This window comes from Haliotis asinina, chromosome 15 (genome assembly GCF_037392515.1).
Source record: "Haliotis asinina isolate JCU_RB_2024 chromosome 15, JCU_Hal_asi_v2, whole genome shotgun sequence".
Lineage (NCBI taxonomy): Eukaryota > Metazoa > Mollusca > Gastropoda > Lepetellida > Haliotidae > Haliotis > Haliotis asinina.
This window is the reverse complement of record NC_090294.1, coordinates 25,109,585-25,133,036: the sequence shown is the minus strand read 5'-3', so window position 1 is coordinate 25,133,036 and position 23,452 is coordinate 25,109,585. Positions and strand designations below refer to the sequence as shown.

Sequence of the window (23,452 nt, the reverse complement as noted above, 5' to 3'; positions counted from 1 at the left end):
TTTTGGTTTTTTTTTGTTTTGTTTTTTGTTTTTTTTGTTTTTGGGGGGGGGGGTTGTTGTTTTTTTTTGGGGGGGGAGGGGGGGTTGGGGTTTTTTTTTGTTGTTGTGGTTGGGGAGGGGGTATCTTCTTTCTGGTCATGGTAAAACTGTAAGCGGGTACCTGGTTTGCCATTTTGGCTTTTCCTTGTTGTTTGTGAGAGAACTGGCGTGGCTGACCTGCAATGGTTAAAACCGCCTTGACCTTCTACATCCGTTTACCTTGTATAGGTTTAAGATCTATCGATTCACATAGACATGGTAACTTACTTGCATATCGTTTTCAATAGGTACCAATTTAGATGGACAGACAATAGTGTTTGGCTCTGCTAATTGTAATACGTAAGTGTGTATTCCTTTTAATGTACACATGTTATTTCTATGCGTATTAAAATGAATAACCTGATTTCATTTCCATCTACGCGTTTTTCAGTCTGTATAATTCTACTTTCAGGAGCAGTTCTCACTTACACATGAACGAGGTTCCAAGGACTGCCACAACTACGTCACATTTTCAAAGGCGTTTGGTTGTACATACTCGAGTCTGAGTGATCGCTGTCTCCCTGATATTAAAGTTTCTTTCTCTCAACTCTTATGCTCTTATATAATTATGGCAAAGAATATAATCGATAAACACAAATACCTTACTCAGCTGTCTTGGTCACCATTAAGATGTGCACACGCCCATCTCACATGGAAGAGATAGAAAATCTTCTTGCGCTCACATATGCTCCCAGACGGAAAGGCAGACCCCTTAAACATATTTACAACTCACCTGACTTGAAGACTAACGATTCACAAACAGGTTACCAGCATGAAAACATGACACATTTACAAACATTACATTCGCCACTACCAGTGGCTGCAGCTCTTTCCCTGGAGTAAGCACAAGTATGTGTGTTGTGTTAGTTAATGTGTTAGCGGTTTTGGAGTTTTTGCGGTTTTTGAGCAACTACCTTTGCACTGGATTCACATTTGTTATACAACATATAACGATGTAATGCGTAATTATCCATCATTGTCTTTATGACCATTTTCACCAAAGGAAAAAAAATATGAGGCAGTTTGTAATGGTATTGTTTAGATAATTTATCGTGTAAGATTACAAAACCCACTTACCTTCAGGTCACCCCTCCCTTGCCTCTTTGTTGTACATAAAATCGGGATGGCCCAAGGCTGTTACTTACTCCACTTTTGTCTATGTTGAACACAAAAACATGGATTATTTTATAAGCTCTTCCAAAGGCGTCTCAGACATCATAATATGATCATGATGGTGCCTGTGGTAACACACGTTTGTCATTGCTGAACGGAATGTATGATTGATCTTTTGAGATACGACGCCTTAATCGCTGTATAAACGGTAACGCGTGTCTGTGACTCAACGATAAAACAGTGTCACAACTATGAAACAACAATATTACAAGGTGTGACGAAAATGCTAAAAAAGCCAAACTAAAACACACTGCTGATGCATGGTGTGGTGGCTAAGTCCATTCTCGCGAGTTGACGTGCCAGACATAAATCATCGTAGGTTCGAATCCCAGACTCTCGTTTTTTCGGCATCATACTTGTACCTCCATTACCAACCTCAGTACTCTATGTAACACACAAATGGCAGATACTGTCGCTTTCAAACGTTTTCTTTGAGCAAGAGAACGCAAACAATTTACATGCTGCAACTGCGAATGAACTGTAAAGTTTGCCTGTCTCGTAAATATTGGCCTGCACTGCAAGGACACTGCCAGTATATGCTGTCTTCACGTCATTCCAGTGACCCGTGAAGGTCTGGGGTACAATAGACCTTCAGCAACCCACGCTTGCCATAAAAGGTGACTATATGCTTGTCGGAAGAAGCGACTAAGGGGATCGGATGGTCTGGCTCGCTGACTTGGTTGATACATGTCAAAGGTTCCCGATTTGCGCAGATTATGCTCATGCTGCTGATCACTGGATTTTCTGGTCCAGACTCGATTATTTATAGACCGCTATATTTTCCATAAAGCTGGAGTATTGCTGAGTGCGGCGTAAAACTAAAGTCACTCACTCATTCATTCCTGTAATTCAGTTTAGCTTATTGTAAAAGTTGGTGAGTTAATATAAGACATACAACTATATGGAGGACAACATTTACCTTATTGTATTTAGAGGCGACATGCAGGTTCTTTATGACCCTCTCATTACTACATTGTAGACGCTCCTGCTTAACAACGGTGTACTGAAAAGCAGCTAATGTAATAAACCAGTTATTTATATTTATAAAGTTGTAAGTTTTCTGGCCAGATTTATGAGCAGACTCTTAATTTATCAGCAAGAGATTGTACAATCGATGTTCTTTTAGCAGAGATATCTGACGGATTTGGAAAGCATGTTTTGTAATATTTCTGTTTTAAACCCATGTCATTTTTAGACAAACTATCTATCATTAAACCAGCGGAATGTTTTTTTAAATACGATCTATTTTTATAAGAAAACGATTGATGACGGGGTTAAAGGCATCTCATTGACGCCGCCCATCACAGAATCTTCCGTCATTGATATAAGCGCTATGGAATTCATGTATGTGAAAGAAAAACAGATAGCCCTGTTGTAAACTATGGAATGACGCACTCTAGGACCAGACCTGTAAGACAGTAAGAGTGAGCGAGTTAATAATATTAAAGGTCACATCGGCAATATTTCAGGCAAAATGGCGGCAAAAAGGTATTTACTAAGAATAGATATATGTTTTCCTGTTTAAAAACCTGTCAGCGAAGGACAGCATAAAGACCAAAATATAATAGATCGCCAGCAACTATTGAATGTGGTAGTAAGAGGGGTATTCTCTCAGGTTACTAATTTGTTCCTTGAAATGATGTGGAAACTCGGGCGATTCCTGTAGATAGAACCCTGTCAACTTGCATACACTTCTTCCCTGATAGGTAGACAAGGACATCACACAAGGACACAAGCAAGGAACAAACACAAAGAAACGTGGATACATACACGCATACACATGCACGCACGCACGCACGCACGCACGCACGCATGCACACGCAATCACACACCACTTTGGCTCCGAGCTGCATTTGCCGAAGCAATTGATTCATTTGGACGAATATTTTTTTAAAAATGTTTCTTTGAAATCGCCTGGCTTTGTAACCTTTGTGTTGTTCGTTGTATGTACAACGTTAGTTAAAGAATGACTTGCATTTGTCATATCATAACACTGACGTGGACAACTGACCTGGTCTCGATTGCTTGAAAAGCGGCGTCGTTACAAGGTGATTGTTGCAAAACGCACAGTAACTGGGTCCCTCTTATATCGAGCTTATAACGTTGGTATTGGACAAATAATAAGCGCAGTTATTACCGAATTAACCAAAGTCACAATCTGCATACTTGAATGTCAATATTAAAGCATTCTTCGTTACAGGTGAGAACTGTCATACCATGCGAACGCATAGAGCATTTACGGTGTATATTTTAACAACGTTTTCTACTGTGATTTGCCACGTGTGTCTAATACCATACGTCAACACTTGTCATTACCTGATATATTGTCATATAATCTGAGATTATAGAAGTCTGTTAATCTATCAAAGTTATTTGTCCCCACGAACAAATACCACCTGCGTCATAACGCGCCTGTCACTAAGATACGTACTACCGAAGGCGTTGCCCACGGGTGAAACTTCTACAAGTCAGTCAGTGTTTTGTACATTGGCACAGTCATGTAACGCCTGAGTAATGGCTCCATCATCACGGTGTCACTTCCCGGAAATGCTATACCACTGTTCACAGATGCGGAGAAGTGTCTCACGTGTTCACTCATTGTGTTTATAATGGCGGTGAAAAAATTCCGGAAATTGAAAGTCTGTTCTAATTTCTGTTGGTGGCTCAAAGTACATGTTAACCAAACAAGAAATGGGTATTCGTTGTTTTATATATATTTGACAAGAGTATCAACATTAATGCTTTGAACTTAAGATTTGCAGGCGATTGTTTTCGAAAGTTATAAAAAAGTAATTATGGAAAAAGTAAAGAAGCAAAACATTGCTGTTATTATTATTAATAATAATAATATATATTATTAATACACGACATATTAAATGAACAAATTAATAAAAATCATAAAATAAATCACATATGCACATTTCATTAATTGAGTACATATAGTTCTTATGATAATTTTGCGACTATGCTTGTTGTAAGAGGCGAGTAACGGGATCGGGTGGTCAGGCTCGCTGACTTGGTTGACACCTGTCATCAGTTAACAATTGCGCATATCGATGCTCATGTTGATCACTGGATTGTCTATGGTAGGACTGCAACATTAAGAAATACCGATAAAGTCCTGTGTTTGCTTGTGAGCGTATACTTAGACAGTCACCAACACATGCAAAGACATGTGAATTAGAAACCGGACCACTTTATTTATAACAGGGTATTTATATAGCTCACATATCCATGCAAGTAGTGCTTGCACAAGACGAGGCGGTATTATTGACATCATTGATCTCGAACATTGGACGTCAGTCTCAACGGAACATCGTCTTACCAATCTCAACTCCCATAACGCGCACCAAGTTATTGTGGCTTTCCTGTTTTTACGAAGTACTCATTCACGGCTTGGTGGACTGGTACATATAGTCGTTGTACTTTGCCCAAGTTTACTGCATGTTGCAGTACCCGGTGTTTGCGTATTCAGGTGTCCACCATCTGGTCATATAATAACGGTTTCGTGTTTTTTCTTAGTGTATTGGACACTATGGGTTGTAACAACACACTGAATCTGCAAACTCCAAGGTTTCTGCAGGTAGGCTCGATCGCGGTACATCAAGCTCGCTCGCCTGTCATCTTAGACAGCTCACCCAACATGCCCCCACATGGTACAGGTCAAAACAGGGATCTGCATCCAACTAGTTATGGCATTGAATCATTACATTTTAAAATATTATTCACGCTTGCAACACGGTTTAGTTAGGGCTTGGCCTTGCAGAAGTACTGGTACTGCTAGTAAGATGAAGTGACTTTCAGGAATATCATTACTGATCATTTCTTGTACATGTCGGTGCACAGTCCTTCACCCCAAATGTCAGGGGAATGACACAAAAAAATTCAGATACTTTCTTTCGTGAAATTTACGACTTTACGGCGTGTTGATCATACATAATAGGTTGACAAGTGCATATTCATTGAACCAACCAGAACTCAGGGGCGGCGGGGTTGCTTCAAGCATTCTCTCATCGCGCCTAAGGCCCGGGTTCGATTCCCCTCGCGGGCACAATGTGTGTCTGGTGTCCCCCGCCGTGATTTTGCTGAAATATTTCTAAGAGCGGCGTATAACGAAAATCACTTGTTCACTACAAGAACTCTAATCGCTATTAAACAGATAAATTCAACTTTGACACTATATTCCCTTATTATTTTAAACAAACATAACGCTATCGTTCTCATCTGCATAATTCCTAAATAAACATGATACAAGACAGATTCCAGTATTCTACTACTTTCACTTCATCGTGCGGCCATAATGTCATCGCATGGTGCTGCATCGTGCTCTGAATATCAATCACTGGTTCTGTCTGACCTCATATTGCTGGAATATATTCAACACTAAACAACAAATTATTGTTAAAAATCCACGATTTGCATTCACAGAGTCTAGTAAATTCAGGTATACCAAGCGTTTTATTCGAGGTATGTTTGTTAAAACTAAAAATACGTACAATCGCCGGCGGTTAGTAGTGTAATCCCAGTTAGGACCCATGCAGGTAGCAAAGGTAACGTAAGTCCCCATGGTTCCTTGTCTGGTATTTTACCTTCAGGTGCTTGCGATAGACAGTCTGTGTTTTTAATGTATTGTTCAGGCAAATATATTTTAACTCACTCACTCACGCACTATTTTTTGCAATTATGAAAACATCGCGTGATCAGCCATCATATAAGGCCATAGCAGTGACGAAGGAGGATGTACTCAATGCACTTCAGCGTAACGGAGCGAGGGCAATGCAAATGTATTGCGAGATGACCTCATTTCCCTGTTCGACAGGTTGTCAAATAATTGAGAGTAGACATGATCATAAAAACAACGGAACACTTCTTTCTTGACAGCACGTTTCTTGTCAATCAATCCAGCAGAAAACGTATATAAGTGCCCCAAACTTTGTCTTTCAACATCATCGACTGACCAGAACCTTTTTGCAGGTACAGTATTTCAATGTGTGTTCTTCGTTATCCGACCCGTCAAGCAACCCATGCTTGCCACAAAAAGCGACCATGCTTGTGGTAAGAAGCGACTAACGGGATCGAGTAGTCAGGCTCGAGTTTGTCCACACCTGTCATCGGTTCACATTTGCACATGTCGTTGCTTATGCTGTTGATCACTAGATTGTCTGGACCAGACTCGATTATTTGCGGACCGCCACCATACAGCTGGTATATTGATGAGTGCGGCGTAAAACTAAACTCACTCCTCGTTACCCAATAAGGTTACGTGTTTCTAGAGTTGATATTGTTCTGCACTACACTACACTATTGTGTTACTTTTTGGTTGGTCGTTATTTAATGCCGCACTCACAGCTACATGGTGGCGGTCTGTAAATAATCAAGTTAAGACAATCCAGTGAGCATCGTCCTAAGAATCGCTCTACACAATAGGAATACGATGACATGTGTCAACCAAGTCAGCGAACGTGACCACCAGATCCCATTACGATCTTACGACAAGCACGGGTGGCTGAAGACCAATTCTTACAGGGATCATCACAGGTCAAGCACTGATAGAAGCATGGCATAATATGCTTTTGAAGAGAGATTTCTCCCAACATGCTTTTATTCATTTACAAACATTTATGCATTTACGAAAACAGTGATGAGTTGATGTCTTGTCGGAACACATCATTTATGAGACACTCGTAACCAAGGAACCATGTGTTAATCTTTTATTATTATTTTTTAATTTATTTAATCCTATTAATCTTCATTTAACAAATGTTCGTTCCCGCTTAACAGGAACTGCAACATGGCCCACTTAAATGTTTACAAACACACACAAGGTTGTATCAGGTTTTAATCGTATCTTAGGAACTAGATATTCATTTCATTTTCTAGTGCTGACTGTTTGCTGTTTTAACAACGTAGTGCACAGTCACTGAAATGTGATTTGAAGCTGTTAAGACTTGAGCCTGTCAATTATTCAATCACAACGAAGAATCTGTGACCATTACATTTGAATATAACCGCACAGCGTCGACAAAAACAAACAAGGAACACATTGACTTCAAGGTGTTTTCTGTCTTTTACTTAAAAAATGATAATCACATTTTGATATGCATTAAGACGGATTATAACAGGGACGTCAAGAAATTATCATAATGTGTTATATGTCAATGCTATGCAACAATCATTAACGATTATCTGTCAAAAAGGACCCCAATAAGCTAAAAAAATAGGTATTACACAGATGATGAATTAAAAAACGTTTACTATTTACCACGTGCTTCAATTAATCAGACCAAAATAACAATCACGTGATGCACCATAGCTGAATAAATGCACGATCTCACATCTCTGTCAGGTACTGTTGAAGTTCTGTTCATGTTTGCAGATACCAGTTCGCCAAGGAGAATTCGACAATGAAGGTCCTAGCTCTTGTACTTCTCGTCTGCACGCTGGTTGCTATGGTATCGTCACACGTCCTCTACCCTCGAGTGTTCCCAGAACCATTTTTCTTCCCTCGGCCGGAACCAATCTTGTTTCCAATCGCCGAGCCATTTGGACTTTTCCACCGCCGTTTCCCAATCCTCGGATGTAAGTAGATTTGGTGTCCTTAGATCGTTTATTCGTAACGTTGTCAGCATATCCAAGACAAGAGGGTAACTGGACAAGAATAATGTATTCTCATAGCCTTGCAATCGATTTGTCTGGTCAATACATTTCGAGTTAATGAGGATTCGTTTTATGTCCGTTTTCATTGATGCCGTAGCACCAGACCTGCTTTGAAGATAATAATGTTCATGATGGTCATGCCTTTATACCATGTCACAGGTAGGCGTTTATAGTGTTATTAATCCGCTTTAAGGTGAAAAGCTAAACGATCGAACAATTAGAGTTTTCAATCGATGTTATTTGATTGCACTATGGAGTAAACACCACTCACGTTGGCGGTCTGGTGGTCAAATTTTTGCTTACTGCGCCTTCGATTCCCTACCAGGCTGAACATGGTATATTATATATATATATATTAAAAACACCCTTGCCTATAGTCGTCCCAGGTCTAGGATGTACCGAGTGACCCCTTACTCCGTTTTCTCCCTTACACCACAGTGGTTCTTCGTTCTGTTGTTCGTAAGTTTATGACATCCCAAAGTCTCTGCCATGTAAGTCTTGTAGTGGTTGTATGGGTGAGATATGCTTTACGTTGCTTATAGCAATATTCCAGCAATATCACGGATGGTGACACGAGTAATATTTCACACATCCCATGTGTGGAGTCGAACCCGATCCTCAGTTAGGCGAGCGAACGTTTAGTTCACAAGGCTACATCAGTTCCCCAGTTCTCTAAAGGACGTGACAATGTGTGACTCAGCCATGATGATACAACTTGAATTTCGCAGAGTCTACATAGGCGTTGTTCTCCTGATCACATTTGTCAGGACCAGAGTTGATGTTTCCACCTTATCTGTAGTATTATAATATTATTATTACTATTAAGATTCCCCATCAGGATGGAGCTTATTCGCCCCAGGACCCATATATACTGAACAGTAAGGAAGAAACACATTTTGTTAAATAGAAGTCATTAACATGACCGCATACTTTTAGGAGATTTCATTTTTTCTAACCTTGCGTTTCTTTTGCTGTTCGGTATTGTGTGAAATCTGATGTTGAGGTCCCAATCAACCTGTTAAAATGCACTGAAATGTGGTCACATCCTATAAGACCTATATTGTTTAACTATATCGTTGAACTATGCCAATCGCTTCGCGATTCGGCCATTCCTCGATCACCGACTGAGATGGTTTCAATACTTTTCTGGTTTTAAAACCAGGACTTAATGTCATCGAAGTCATTTGCCGCAGGGTCTATCCCTGGACCAATCTGTCTCCATAATTTTCCTCCGCTTTTATTGGTCGACTCTGACAGTATAATTCATAATATTGTTTAAACATGTGTCATGTTCGTAAGCGTACCCTATATTTGATGAACTTCCTCTTTCCAGAATTTCACAGCCTGACAGAAAACAACCAACACTTGTCTCAGGATGTCTCTTTTGTGAAACGAGGCAAGGTCAAAACCTGAATAAATTATTTGCTCATTTGTACTTCTTTTTTGGTTTTATGTGAAGTGTTGAAGACGCGAGTATAGTGATATTCCATCGATGTTGCAAAGGGAGACACGATAAATTGGTTTGATACATCGTGCTCAAGTGACGACACGAACCGGAGTCTTTGTTGTGTCGAGCTAAAGACCAAACCACATGGTTCTTCCATCGGCCCCGTTTCAACATTATACCATATCAATATCTCTGTTAAGAAGGACACTTTTCAGAGATGAAACTTTGAGCAGAATTAGCTATACGACTACGGTGATTTTACTGGTTTCTATTCGGTGACGAAACCATACAGAGCTGCTGTGTGGCAGCGTCAGATAAGCAACAATAGATATGACACAAGGCCTTATAGCCAGTGTATGTCACGCACAATTACTACAGTTGGTCTTAACGTCTATCACGAGCATCACTACAGGAGACCCTAAAAATGGGCTTCACACATTGTACCCATGTGGGGAATCAATCCTTCGGCATGGCGAACAACTCGGCTACCCACCACCCGTCCTACCACTGGAGACTATATTGTAGTGCATTGGTACCAACATTAGGTGCATCGGCATGGAACCTGCTCTAATAATCAAGCTTGGATGTTAGAAGGGAGAGATTCAGGGTGCTAAGAGATTTTTTTCATCAATTACTTTATCGATGTTAGCAACATTACTCAGATGAAAAGAGCAAACTATAACGATATGGCTGACATGTTTGTTTAACAACAGTTCCGAGTTCAGTCCAACACCTAGGTGCTTAACAGGCGAACTGAATAGAATATTGGAAGCACTAGTCTGTAATGTGGAGAGATCTGAACTGCATCTTGCAACATTGACTCCGAGCATGCATTCCTTTCGTCACTGAGTTTCCTGGTGTCATCAAGCTCTTTATCCGTTTTCGGTTGTTACCTCTGAAGGAGCACTGTGTTTGCTATTGATATCTGGGCTGCGTATCTTCAACATTGAGATCTCTTGCCACCTTGTACTGGGCCTCACTCACCTCCTTTGTATAAAGGGTAAACAATACCGGATCAAAACATTATGGCACACCGCGGATGAGATGCACTTGATCTGAAAAGCAGCGCTCTCATCCAGGAGAACAAGCAGAGCAATCTATGATACACCTTAGAGTTTTGATAACTTTGAGTGGACTGAATTGGATACACATACTCACTAACGCACGCATGCACGCACATACATACATATACACACCCGGACTACATATTCTTGAAGCTTTGACACTGTGCGCATTGGCTTGAATACGAAACAGAATAGACAGTTTAGGGTGATGGTTCTAGGGTGAACTAATTAGTAGCTGGAAAGAAATTAGCTATTTCATGATAGTTGACTCTTGAAGGTCAGGGATGGAATGAGTGCTTGTCGTAAGAAGCGACTACCACGATTGGGTGACTTGGTTGACACATGTCATCGGTTCCCAATTGCGCAGATCGATGATCATGCTGTTGAGCACTGGATTGTCTGGTCTAGACTCGATTCTTCACCGACCGCTGCCATAGAGTTGGAATATTGCTGAGTGCGGCGTAGAACTAAACTTACTCTCTCACTCATGATAGTTGGACACTATCGTTGTTGCCAATCCAAGCAGAAATCCTATATCTATATACTGAGACATAACACAAGATAGCTAGGTTAGAGCTGATCTTCAGCAACTTATGTTTGTTTCGGAATGGGGATTGGGTGGCCAGGTTCGCTGTCTTGGTTGTTTCATGCCATCCTATCACAGTTGCGTAGATCGATGGTCATGACATCAATCGTAGAATTGCCAATCATGTATATTTACAGACTACCGTCATAATGCAGCGTTAAACAACAAACACGAATCAAATATAAATCAGCAGCAAGGGTCGCACATTGGGTGCACAAAGGGATACATGGTCTAAATGTCTTGTGCACATATTCCATATACTTGTTGTGGATGTGTAAGTCCCGAATTTCACAGATCATTGTCTTCATAGTTTACGTCAAATGACATATGCCGTCATCTGAACCTCAATTCAGAAAGTCTCGAGATATAGGAGTCAATGTTGTCATGGCGTTTAGAACCGTGCGAAACATGTATCACTGAGTGACATTTATCTTAGTTTTATTTTAAGGACAAAAACCCATATGGACAAAAAAAACCCGTAAGAACAGAAAAATCGAAATGGGGACCTTTGGACAAAGCCCCTAAACATGTTTGAACTACTGAGTGATTGACTTGATGTGACTTGAATCAGAAATAGAGATTACAAGGATTAACAGGCTTCAATGAGTAACTTAGCGTTTCGTTTGTAAACATTATTAAGGGTTTATGTCCGCACACCAATTTTCTTCCCGTTTGTTTGTGACGGTGAACAAATTGATTTTGTTCTTAGTATACTCCGGCAATTCCATCGTAGAGTTAGCGATGACATTTTGTCACTGATCCTCACCGATGGAATGACAAACATCAAAAGAAAGTAGAAAAGAATGAAATGTGATGATCGTGTAAAGAGACAAAGACGTGTAAGAGTTTCTTAACAGTGTGGTGCGAACTCAAGTAAATGTGTCTGTTACCGATCATACAAGTAACTTAAATAGTTTAACAATACAACGACTATAGATGTTCCAAGAGGAGTGACCAAAGCCCACTGACCATGCCGGCATTGCCCATGAAGGGTCAGTTTAATATCGCGCGAATCCGCCTATATTCCCAACCCAGGACAATGACACATACTCCTGACTCGATGACACATACACCTGATGAAGTAAGAGTGTCTGTCCATTACAATCTCTCTGCAGGGCAGCCCAAGTTCATTAAGAATGGCACTATTTGGACGATACAATATAAAAACGGGCAATAGATCGCCAACAACAGAAGGCAGATCACCATACTTGGTACCATGGAGACTTACAGTACCTTTGCTATCTGCATGGGTCGCCTCTTACAAGCTTGAGTTGCTTAAGGTCAGTTCTTAACGGGACCATCACGGGCGTGATGGCCATGGTTAGGTGTTTATGTTATAGGAGCGCTGTGTGTTTTTACGTTGTCATCCTGAAACAGAATATAAGAACCAAGTCCAAAGTAAACTTTCATACACCGAAAACATAACGTCAGTCGCTTTTGAATACCAGTGACACTGTGCAGTAATGTGACAGCACATCAATTGAGGGGGGAAACGTGGACGCAGACAAATTCCCTATGGGCAGCCGATTACTAACTGTCCGGTCACTCTAACAGCCTCCCCTGAAGCTCTAATTGAAGAACCAATTAAACAATTGTTTCGTAAGAGAGTCTTTCGGATGAAACATGTCTCGTCAGCCAGTTGTCATCCTTGTGCGGTTAGGTCGACGTCTGTCATCAACGTCCTTTTGTCTGTCCATATCGTGATTATAATCTGCTACTTACTGACTGCGAGATGCTAAGAGCTCATGTAAGAGTGATGTATGTTGTTCCAGCTCCCAACATGCCAATAGCCCATCGCCGTTCCTGACGCAACAGATGCCGGACGTCAAACAAGGTTTAACTGATGTTAAAAGAATATGAGATTGACTTTCAGTTACTTTTTATCAGCGAAATGAACAGAACACCCGTTCACGCAGTAAATATCATTAAAATCGCTTGCAATACATTTGTGTGTTTGCACGTATTTCACAATACGTTGTCAAGTCATAACAGTTTCTTTGGTGTGTTTTTTTTGTTTGTTTGTTTGTGTTTGTTTTTTTATGCAGTCTTCTAGCTTGGTTGCCATAACATCACAAATAAAGGAATACCTACTACGTCTTTTTAATGGAACATTTTGAAGCGTTGTTCAGAAATTTATTTCATATCTGCCTCTGTAGATAAAGACACCGTGTAGATATAGTTCATCTTAATGCATCATACACAGCCCGTGGGCCAAGCATGCCTTATGCAACCTCGTCTATAATTGATCAAAATACAACGAAATGACAAGCACTGTCTTAAGCAATGTATCGGCAAAGCCGTACCATTCGGTAATGACCTCAAGCTGTAAATACATTTTTGAGAAATTACATCTTTGAATTTTGAAGTCATTATTTTCCCAGTTAATCAACTTGGCATTTATTGTTTAAGTCATTAAGGAAAAGACTATAAAAGGGATTTGCTAGATGATTTGAAGACCAGTTAAAATTATAGCAATTGAGGTAAGTATTTGGTATTCAATTTTAACATGGAACATCTAACAACGCTATTTGATATAAAGCATTTCAAATATGCTATAGCTGCAAAAGAAAATAATATGTAATACATGTGTCTTTTACTTCAATACCAACTTCTAAATGCCTCTCAAGAATCTCATGCTATATATATAGCAGGTTTAAGTATGCAAGCACTGCATGAATGGACACAAGCAAGATCATGGCTTTGGCCATGTCAAACGAAACATTTTCAGTACAGTGCGAATCATGGACTGGAATATTAGAATGTGTATTTTATGATAAATATCCCCCTACCATAGGGAATAAAATGTTTATCGAGCCTTGGCGACCCTTACAATATCAGGTGTCGTTGTCGTTTTCAACTGAATCGCTCTTAACGTGTCTTTCTTCTTTCATACATGGTTTCAAGGCATTCATATTGGTCATTGCTTTGTCAGTGGAAAGTGACATTCTTATCCAATCTTCGATTTTCAGTTTATTGAACTGCTTGAAATTTAATATATCAATATATGTAAGTTGTCTTTTTTTGTTCCTGAACTTTCTTTCTTTCTTGCACTTTTTTATTTATTTCACTCTTTCTGAGATATTCACATAGCTAACCTTTATACAATGCTCTGGGTTCTTTTTAAACTTATTCATGTATCTCAGGACATAAGCACATATACATACACACGCTACTCATTTGTAAATAGTCGCTTTGGAAAGTGATAAACTCGTAAAGCCTGTATTGGAACTACACGTTAAGTTAGATGGCAAATGTACAATACAACAGTTATGCCGTGCTTTTACGCAGAGGAACTTGTTATTGAAAAGGTGGTCTCGTCCTCACTCCTTAATACCTATAGCAACACTTGTGTGGAGAAGATCGAAACGGAACAGGGCAGCGGACGAGCCACTGAATCATGTCATGACTGTTCCGTCGTGTTGAAAGTCAAAAGATGAATGAAGAATTTCTTACCCAGTCAGTGGGTCTTGTATTTTACATCTGCTGAAGAAACTACTATGATAATTTTAGAAATTAATCCTCTTAGATGTCCATGTAAATCAGGCAAACATTTACAATTTAAATACACGCAACTTCATGCCTATGTAGTAAGCTATTTCAGATAAGAATGTAAACTATCATTACAATAATTTGATACGGAACGAAAATTCAGCTGACAGCATGATTTTGCAAACAGTATTATGCAGATTAGTTCTTTGGCTCCTGATCCAGTATTAACTTATTCTGGGTTCGTATTTTCATTGTTTTTGATGCCCACAGTGCAAAAGTCAATACATCGAGCGAGTGATCAATGGAAGGATTATAGTGACATCATCCGCATGTATGTATTCATGTATTCACTACAACCTAGTCTTAATTCGTTAATACAGAAATTGAATCATACTGACAGGACGGATTTTCTGTCAGTGTATCAATACTCTTTCCGCTATTCGTGTTTCAGAGTACAGATTTTAACATAAACATAGCATCACCCTCTTGATTAACCTCTGTTAACCTTTACACACAGTTTAAACCACAGGGCTGCCCTCAAAGAATCGCTTGTTTTCCTGATTGTGCTTTCCAGTATCATATAAATATGAGCAAAAATATTTGATTCGGTAAACTCTGCAAGGGCCTTCTTAATTCGTTTCTGAACCCATTTCTGTCAGTGTTGCAGATTGTTTATATTTAATCAAACATTATGAAATTCGAATTTTCTGGCATACATTCATACTTGCAGATATATCCGCAATGAAGGCCCTCGCATCTCTCCTGGTTCTCGTCATCGCTTTTGCAGCGGTCATGGCGCATGTTCCCTATTTCCGTCGTGGCTACCTTGCCTATCCAGAACCGTATGCCGTCGTAGAGCCTTTCTATCAACCTGCTGGAGTGTATTACCCACGTGCGGAGCCATATTATCACAAAATCGGCTTCAAAGGGTGTAAGTATGACCTGTGACATAGCATCTGATTATCTTTCAATCCAATCCTGTACCCTCTGAGACCTCTTACATCTGATTATCTTTCAATCCAATCCGGTACAACCAGAGACCTCTTATCGTTCAGTATTCGCTCAGCAGGGTTCTGTTCCCTTGGCACGCCAGACGTGCATGGTGGGTCCGAATCTCCTCTGGCCCGAGTAATTATCTAGTTTGAGCAGCGCCAGGGTTACATCATTCTTGTATTATGCCTCAACGACCCACATAACTTCGAGATTTCCTTCCCCATAAAGAAATCACTCACTTGTGATCTAATGCAAAAATGGCATCGTTCGGGAGGATTCAAAGTTTACAAGACACAGTTCATTGTTATCATTTTCAAATACAGTGAGTGGATGTAGTTTTACGCCGAATATTTTCATATACAGAGATAGTTTACCATTACAGATATAATTTGCGATTACTGCCCTTGGTGCATTTCAACTTTTGGGACGAAATGAAGCATAGGCGTCTACTGACGTGTGCGTCCTCGTACGTCCTCTGTGCGCGGTGTGTGGATCTGTATTTAGAAAACTGTCCCAAAGGATTTGGTTTGTCGTGTTATTTTACGCCATTCTCATAAGTCTTCCAGCCAGATATGTGACCAAGCCATCCAGTGATCAGTAGCATCGATCTTCACAACTGGGTTGCGATGACATGTGTTCATCAAATCAGTGAGCCTGACCACCCTCTTGCGAGAAACATGGATTGCTGAAGACCATTTCCAACCCATTTCCATATCTTCACGGGTTTGCCAAACAGGAACCATTGCTTGTCATAAAAGGTTTGATCATTGGATCAGATGGTCAGGATCGGTGACCTGCTCGTCTAGTAGTCTACCTACCGCAAATACGTGGCTATACTGCAATACCGATGTGTCCACTATGCACAGGAATGTCCTCGTCTGTTTGGGATTGGGTTCAGTATGACGTCCAGCCACGTACTAACTTTGGGGAAATTTAACTTCGGGAACGATTAGGTCAAGATTGTACTTGCATGTAGATGTGTGTTTATCCTTCCCCTCTGAAGCACTTAACACGGCTTTTATCTTCATTTTCAGAAATGGTTGAACGATGAGGCAGTCGCCCAGCGTTTGTTGGCGCTTGTTTTGGAACATGTGATGTTTTGAATAAAACAAATCAAACGATAAAATGGTTATGATTTTATTTAAATGGAAACATAGAATACCCATGGTCTGCTTGAGTAGAAAGATTTCTCATCGCGGGTGGTCGAATTGTTCTCATCCCTGTCAAGTCACTCTTCGCCATAGTTGTCTGTCTGCACCAGTGACCATAGATTTCCCCCAATAGTTTGAAATAACTACTGTCGGGCGGGACATCTTAGGGATGGCCAGCCAGTCCTAACTTGACACACAAAAGGAGGCATGCTACAAAACTGCTACACATATTTCTTGTATAATATCAGCGGAAAGATCTCAAGAGATAATCCAAAAATAGCATGTGAAATTGTATTCATGTGTTCATAAGTTCACAAATTTGCTCGAGGAAAATGCATTTTTGCAGCAATATCTGGCAGTTCTATTTTACATTACTTTAAAGTATTGACTCTCTCAAGTATACTGAACATCAAAATAAACGCAATTTTTGAAAAAATGAAATCTCATAAAAGTAAGACAAACATTCAGAATTGCTTTTCTTTTGTTGTTCAGAATAGTTAAACACGACTATGTAACACATATATTAGGGGTTAGCCCCTGTTGTGTTTCTGGGTTTGACAGCACAGCTCACCTTGTTGCACGTAGAATATTGTTCAGAGCGGGTTTAAGCCCATTCCTTCAATACGGCCACGAGTAATGGCCAAGGAAGGACACTAGAAATATGTATTTGGTTACACCCGACTCCTGTTTTACCTCCAATTTTGTTCCACAATATCACATTTTGTTCCTTACCTCAGGAGTGTATAATAATTAGATAGTATGTTTGGCACGAACCTGGAATATGCATTAATATTCAGAACACATGATCTCTTGTCTGTGTCACGTGGGCAGCTTACTGTTCAATATCAGCTCTGTCCGTTCAATACCCGAAGTACCAGGACAATACAAAATATTCAACCTTTAAACCACCAATTATGTGCTTGGTAACACGTTTGCACTATTACGCCAGATGACATTTCTTAAAAGCACTTCAAGCCCTTTGTACAATATTTGGACCTAGGATGGCGATGTTTTGGATGACTCCACGTTTGGTACAAAGATCGTTTGCAAGCCTGGAGTTATAAAAATGGCAATACGCATTTGAATTCGTAACATTGTCAGTTACGGTGACAACAATGTATTGAACCATAATATAACCAAACCAAACCAGTGTCCACTATGCGATTCCGACTAAATCATCAATATGTGTTTACAGGTCGAAAGGAAATATAAGGAAAGCGATATTTAACTGGCACGTATGGACACACATGAACGTATGGTACATGGTGCTTCCTAAATAAGGATCTGAATAGTATTTGTCGCTGATGTGTCATGTGTGGAAATATCATGAATATGAAGTTGTACTAATGCCTGAAAAATTTTTGAGCAAGAGGTTTTTAGAAGTTCAACTGTTTCTACAACTCCTCTCAAAATAACTTTTCAGAATAATTGTGCACATATTACGGTAACTCGGTGTCTTAAATTATGCAGATCTCATTGGGTTGATGGATCTTATACACCCTTGCTTTGTCTTGATCGTGAAATGAAAGCCTATCACAAAATGAACAACAAGGTATTCATGAATGTTGAGCAATACTCAAGATTGCCCCTAGGCTACGTCCATCCATCACAATAAAGTAGAACGTGATCATCTGTAATACGTCACATATCCAATCATGTGTCGGATACGTCATAAGGGTCACTAGTATAAAAGGACTGACACGTGGTTTTCCGGCCAGTTCTACTTGAACCTATCGAGGTAAGAAATCTTTTGTCTCTTATTCTGTTCTGGTTTCAGCCATATTTGCAAGCGCGAATACAGCGTTAATTTATCATAGCCAGAGTATTGTCAGGGTAGTATTGTCGATAGCCAAAATATACGTACGTGGATACTGTTTTTGGGTTTATCATGCTGATGGCGTTGATGCGACATTCTGTGCATGAAATAAATCCCAATGTCGTCATCGCTCATTAATAGTAACGAAACCTTTTTCCTGGAATGTGTTCGTGGATATATACAGTATGGTTCAAAATTATTGAGAATAGCTAAAGCATTTCATATTATTAAACGAGAACAAATCAGATAAAATTGAATGTATTGTAAAAGTGAACTGACCTTTCCATGTTGTGTAGGTAACAATTTAATATTTTATCAAGTCTCCTTGAGCTTCACGGCACAGTCTAAGACGGGTAGGCATACTTTATATCAGAGAGGTTAGTGTCTCGTGAGTTATGCTGTCCCAGTATCGGACCACTTCTCTCTTCATGTCTTCAATTTGTGTCAACCCCTTTTGATTCACACATTCCTTCATCATCCCCCAAATGTTCTCAGTGGGATTTAAGTCAGGACTATATGCAGGAAATGGTAATGCAGTCACATTTTTCTCCTGAAACCACTGCTTGGCATGTTTTGCGGTGTGTTTAGGATCATTATCTTGCTGCAAAATCCAGTCATTTCCATAAAACACATGTGCACTTGGAAGGAGAAAATTATCTAATATGTTAGTGTAGCGTTGACTTGTCAGATTTCCCTCAAACACACACAGCGGGGTCGTTCCTAATAAGGATATCCCTCCCCATACATGAAACTTTGGGCTGTATTTAGGTCGTCGATACAACGGTGCTGACGCAGACTTTGTCCATATTTTCACATTATTGGGATATACCCATATTGAGCTTTCATCAGTAAAAATCACATTTTCCCAGTCAAAGTTTTCATGTGCCAAACACCACTCAACACGCCTGTCTTTATGTTCTTGTTTCATGAGAGGAGAAGGAATTCCAGTCTTTTTCTCCCATCCAAGATCAATCAAATTTCTTCTAACTGTAGATTTTGATACAACTGTTGATCCCCTATCTATCATTTCATACCTGATGTTGGAGATACTTGCCCTTTGCTTTTTAGACGCTAAAATTCCCAGCCGAACGCGATCTGAGAAGTCCAATTTTCTGGGTCTCCCTGTTCCTTTCTGGTGCCCCAAATCCTTTTCCTCTTTAAAAGTCTTCCTAATCCTATACACAGTAGAAAGAGGAGTTCCTGTTCTCTCTGCCAATGTATTTACATCATCAATTCCTTGATTACACAACTCAAAAATCAACCTTCTTTTATCTTCAGCAGACATTGTTGACAGTGCTGAGGAAAATGACGTCTGCTACAAATTCAGGGGAGGTAACTCTAATTGTACTATACTCAGTAGGCCAAGATGAGTTACCTCCCTTATACAATTACTTAGTTTTAAGTATCAGTGAATCAGTTGAGGTGTTAGGATAGCTCAAAGTAAGAAGAAAAATTCTCAATAATTATGAACCAGACTATATCTATCTATCTATATCCATATATATATATATATATATATATATATATATATATATATATATATATATGTATATATATATATATAGATAGATAGATAGATAGATAGACAGATAGATAGATAGATAGATAGATAGATAGATAGATAGATAGATAGATAGATAGAAGATAGATTACTTTGCACGGTCCTTGCCTAATTGCAAATTGTTTATGTGGACATATATGGAGGCGCGTGAAGATACTGGCTCCTGATAAGCAAACCTGTGAAGATCCGAGGTAGAAATGATCTTCATCAATCCATGATTGTCGTATGGGGCGACTAACGGGATAGGGTGGCTGACATCGTATCCCAGGTGCTTAGGTCAATTTGTTTCCTTACACGACATCAAGCAAGCAAGCATCCCGCACTTAACTGTTGAAATAAGAGCTACACGTTATGTTCCACTTCCATAAGAAATCCTTACTATAAGCAGACTTGACTAAACAGTTCCGACTATATTGTCAGTATGTGTTTGTCTGTTCCTTTGGTTAGACCCGTGAAGGTCCAAGGTAGAATAGGCCTTCAGCAACCCATGTTTGCCATAAAAGACGACTGTGCTTGTCATAAGAGGCGACTAACGGGATCGTGTGGTCAGGCTCGCTGACTTGGTTGACACATGTCATCGGTTCCCAATTGCCCTGATCGATGATCATGTTGTTGATCACTGGATTGTCTGGTCCAGACTCGATTATTTACAGAGCGCTGCCATATTGCTGGAATATTGCTGACTGCGGCGTAAAACTAAACTCACTCACTCACCTGTTCCTTTGTTTACTGTTTAGCAACATTACAACTGTATTACAACGGTCTGTAAATAACTGAATCAAAACACGACAATCCAGTGGTTAACATTATGAGATTCCACGACAGAGTATGTTATTAATATATGCTATCATACAGTGATGATACCACGTGTGAACTGTTCGACAAAATTATAGAAAATATCACACAAATGCACAGGATCACCATTTGCTCAAATGAAAACGACCAGCGTATTGTACAAACACATGTAAAGGCTCAGAGAAGCGTATTGCCAGTAAAAGACTGGATGAAAGACTACTGTACTGGGAACATGCTGAAGCAACTCAATTGGTTGAGTTTGTAGATGTAAAACCCCCTTTAAATATCTATCTAATATACATTTCTATATCAAGGTTTATATGAGTGTAGATAGTAAAGCGAGTACCTGCCATTCTTTTTGTTTCCAAATATGATGAGTTGGAAGTGTGATTTGATCGAATTTGTTGCAATTTAATTCTGGTTGTGCAGTGTTTGTGTTTTTGTAGCTTATTGTATGTTATGCTCTCACATTTGCAGAAAAAAATCCACAATGAAGGTCCTTGCATCTCTCCTGGTTCTAGTCATCGCCTTTGCAGCTGTCATGGCATATGTTCCATATATACGGTCCGGCTACCATCCCTATCCAGAACCTTACCACCGTGGTGCTCGAGTGCGGTTTCCACACGCTGAACCATTATATCCACGTGCTGAACCATTCTATCCACATGCTGAACCATTCTATCCACGTGCTGAACCATTCTATCCACGTGCCGAGCCACATTATCCACATGCTGAGCCATACTATCCACGAGCTGAGCCGTATTACCATCACCGCAATGTCATTGGGTGTAAGTATGACAAGTAGGATATTCTTGGGTGGAAGTATGGCATGTGACATATCCTTGGGTGTGGATATGCCATGTAGAATATCATTAGCTTTACGTTTGACATATAACACACCCTTGGTTGTAAGTATGACATGTAACACATGACAACAATCGTGTAATACCTTTTTAACTGAAAAAAGTTTAGCGTCCCACTGGCATGCAGAAAGTCAGTGATTGTTGTTTCGAATCTGCCTCGATCGTGTTTCTGGGTACCATGTCCTAACACCAGCATCACTTTGGTTTTTCCGGCAACGCTACGAAAATATAATGACATACTTAGGGAAGGTTTAGATTTAATTCAGGGGGATCGAAACCTAAGTCACTTACTTTCTCTAATGTTAGATTTTTTTCAAATTCTTTGGACGATAAGGAGATGGGGTGCCATCACAGAAAATCAAAAAAAAATACGATAAGCTCAAACCTCAAACCTAATTGTATTTCCACCTTTTGGAAATTAAGAGCATGAGGCGTCATTTACTTCATGTGTCATGTGAACTACAGTGCTTGTGCTTTGTGAGGATTCATGGTTAACACATAATTACCTCCAAACATTATCGTTGGAGGCGAGGCATGGGTCACGTGTCAGGCTTGGTAACCTGCCAGACTGGGCGCCATTCTTCATGATATCAACCATCAGTTTATCTAGTTCAGAGTCAGTTATTTTTATTTCATTATGGGGAAATATACAAAACCAACGCTGATGATATTTGATCTTAAGAAAACTTTCAACCTCAATACTATATTATCTAAGTGACAGAGTTTTCTGGCAAGCCTCCACTTCTAAGCGTTCAACACTTTTTCTGTGTCTTTCTTTGCAGAGAGGGATTATGTCAGATGAAGTGAAGCAGTTGCAGATGTTGCTGCATTTGAGGGAATGCTTGTAATGCTTTGAATAAAATGTTTTAATTCTTATTGCTGATCCATTATTCTTATTGCTGATCCAAGTATCCATTGCTTTATATGGACCTGCTAGCTTAATGATATGACTTTATTGCAACAGATGCCACGTTTGGGTGTCGATGCCAATACTGTTGTCAAGCAAATATTCATTGCCTTACATGGACCTGCTAGCTTAATGATTTGATTATATTGCAATAGATCCGACGTTTGGTTGTAGATGCCAATACTGCTGTCAAGCAAGTATCCATTGCTTTATATGGACCTGCTAGCTTAATGATATGACTTTATTGCAACAGATGCCACGTTTGGGTGTCGATGCCAATACTGTTGTCAAGCAAATATTCATTGCCTTACATGGACCTGCTAGCTTAATGATTTGATTATATTGCAATAGATCCGACGTTTGGTTGTAGATGCCAATACTGCTGTCAAGCAAGTATCCATTGCTTTATATGGACCTGCTAGCTTAATGATTTGACTTTATTGCAATAGATGCCACGTTACGTGTACATTGTAACGTTTCATCCAGAAATTGCTGTCAAACAAGGACCCATTGCTCTCTACGGGAGAGTTAGGCTTATGAGACAGGATGATCGATGATGAGATGATGCTGATCAGTCATGTTTTCTAACTTTGTCAGAAACGCAAGTTAAACAGATTCGTGTCTTTGAAGAGAATTACATGTTAATGTTAAGGGACCTAACTATGCACGGTGTATTTCCCCGATTCTGATGGCTTAGACATGGTGCGTGCAGTTCTTGGTATTCTTAGAAGGAACTGACGCAACTGATAAAATCAGAACAGATATGAAGCTGATATAGAAGATTTGCTTGTATCCTCTGTCATCTCAGTCAGTACTCCAACAAATGGACCCGTTATTGATCTGAAACCTGTTTTTCAAAACTCATACATGTA

The 23,452-nt window shown here is 39.7% G+C and overlaps 3 long non-coding RNA genes across 3 annotated transcripts; all 3 read left to right on the top strand.

Moving 5' to 3' along the window:
* The first annotated feature begins 7,587 nt into the window (after nt 1-7,587).
* LOC137266240 (uncharacterized) lies at nt 7,588-9,339 on the top strand. Its single transcript, XR_010954969.1, has 2 exons — nt 7,588-7,830; nt 9,242-9,339. It is a non-coding gene; the product is annotated as an uncharacterized lncRNA (long non-coding RNA).
* Nucleotides 9,340-13,469: 4,130 nt separating this feature from the next.
* Nucleotides 13,470-16,613, top strand: LOC137265801 (uncharacterized). Its single transcript, XR_010954943.1, has 4 exons — nt 13,470-13,485; nt 14,765-14,825; nt 15,225-15,425; nt 16,522-16,613. It is a non-coding gene; the product is annotated as an uncharacterized lncRNA (long non-coding RNA).
* A 4,678-nt stretch (nt 16,614-21,291) lies between these two features.
* On the top strand, nt 21,292-22,549 carry LOC137266399 (uncharacterized). Its single transcript, XR_010954979.1, has 2 exons — nt 21,292-21,598; nt 22,456-22,549. It is a non-coding gene; the product is annotated as an uncharacterized lncRNA (long non-coding RNA).
* Nucleotides 22,550-23,452: the final 903 nt, after the last annotated feature.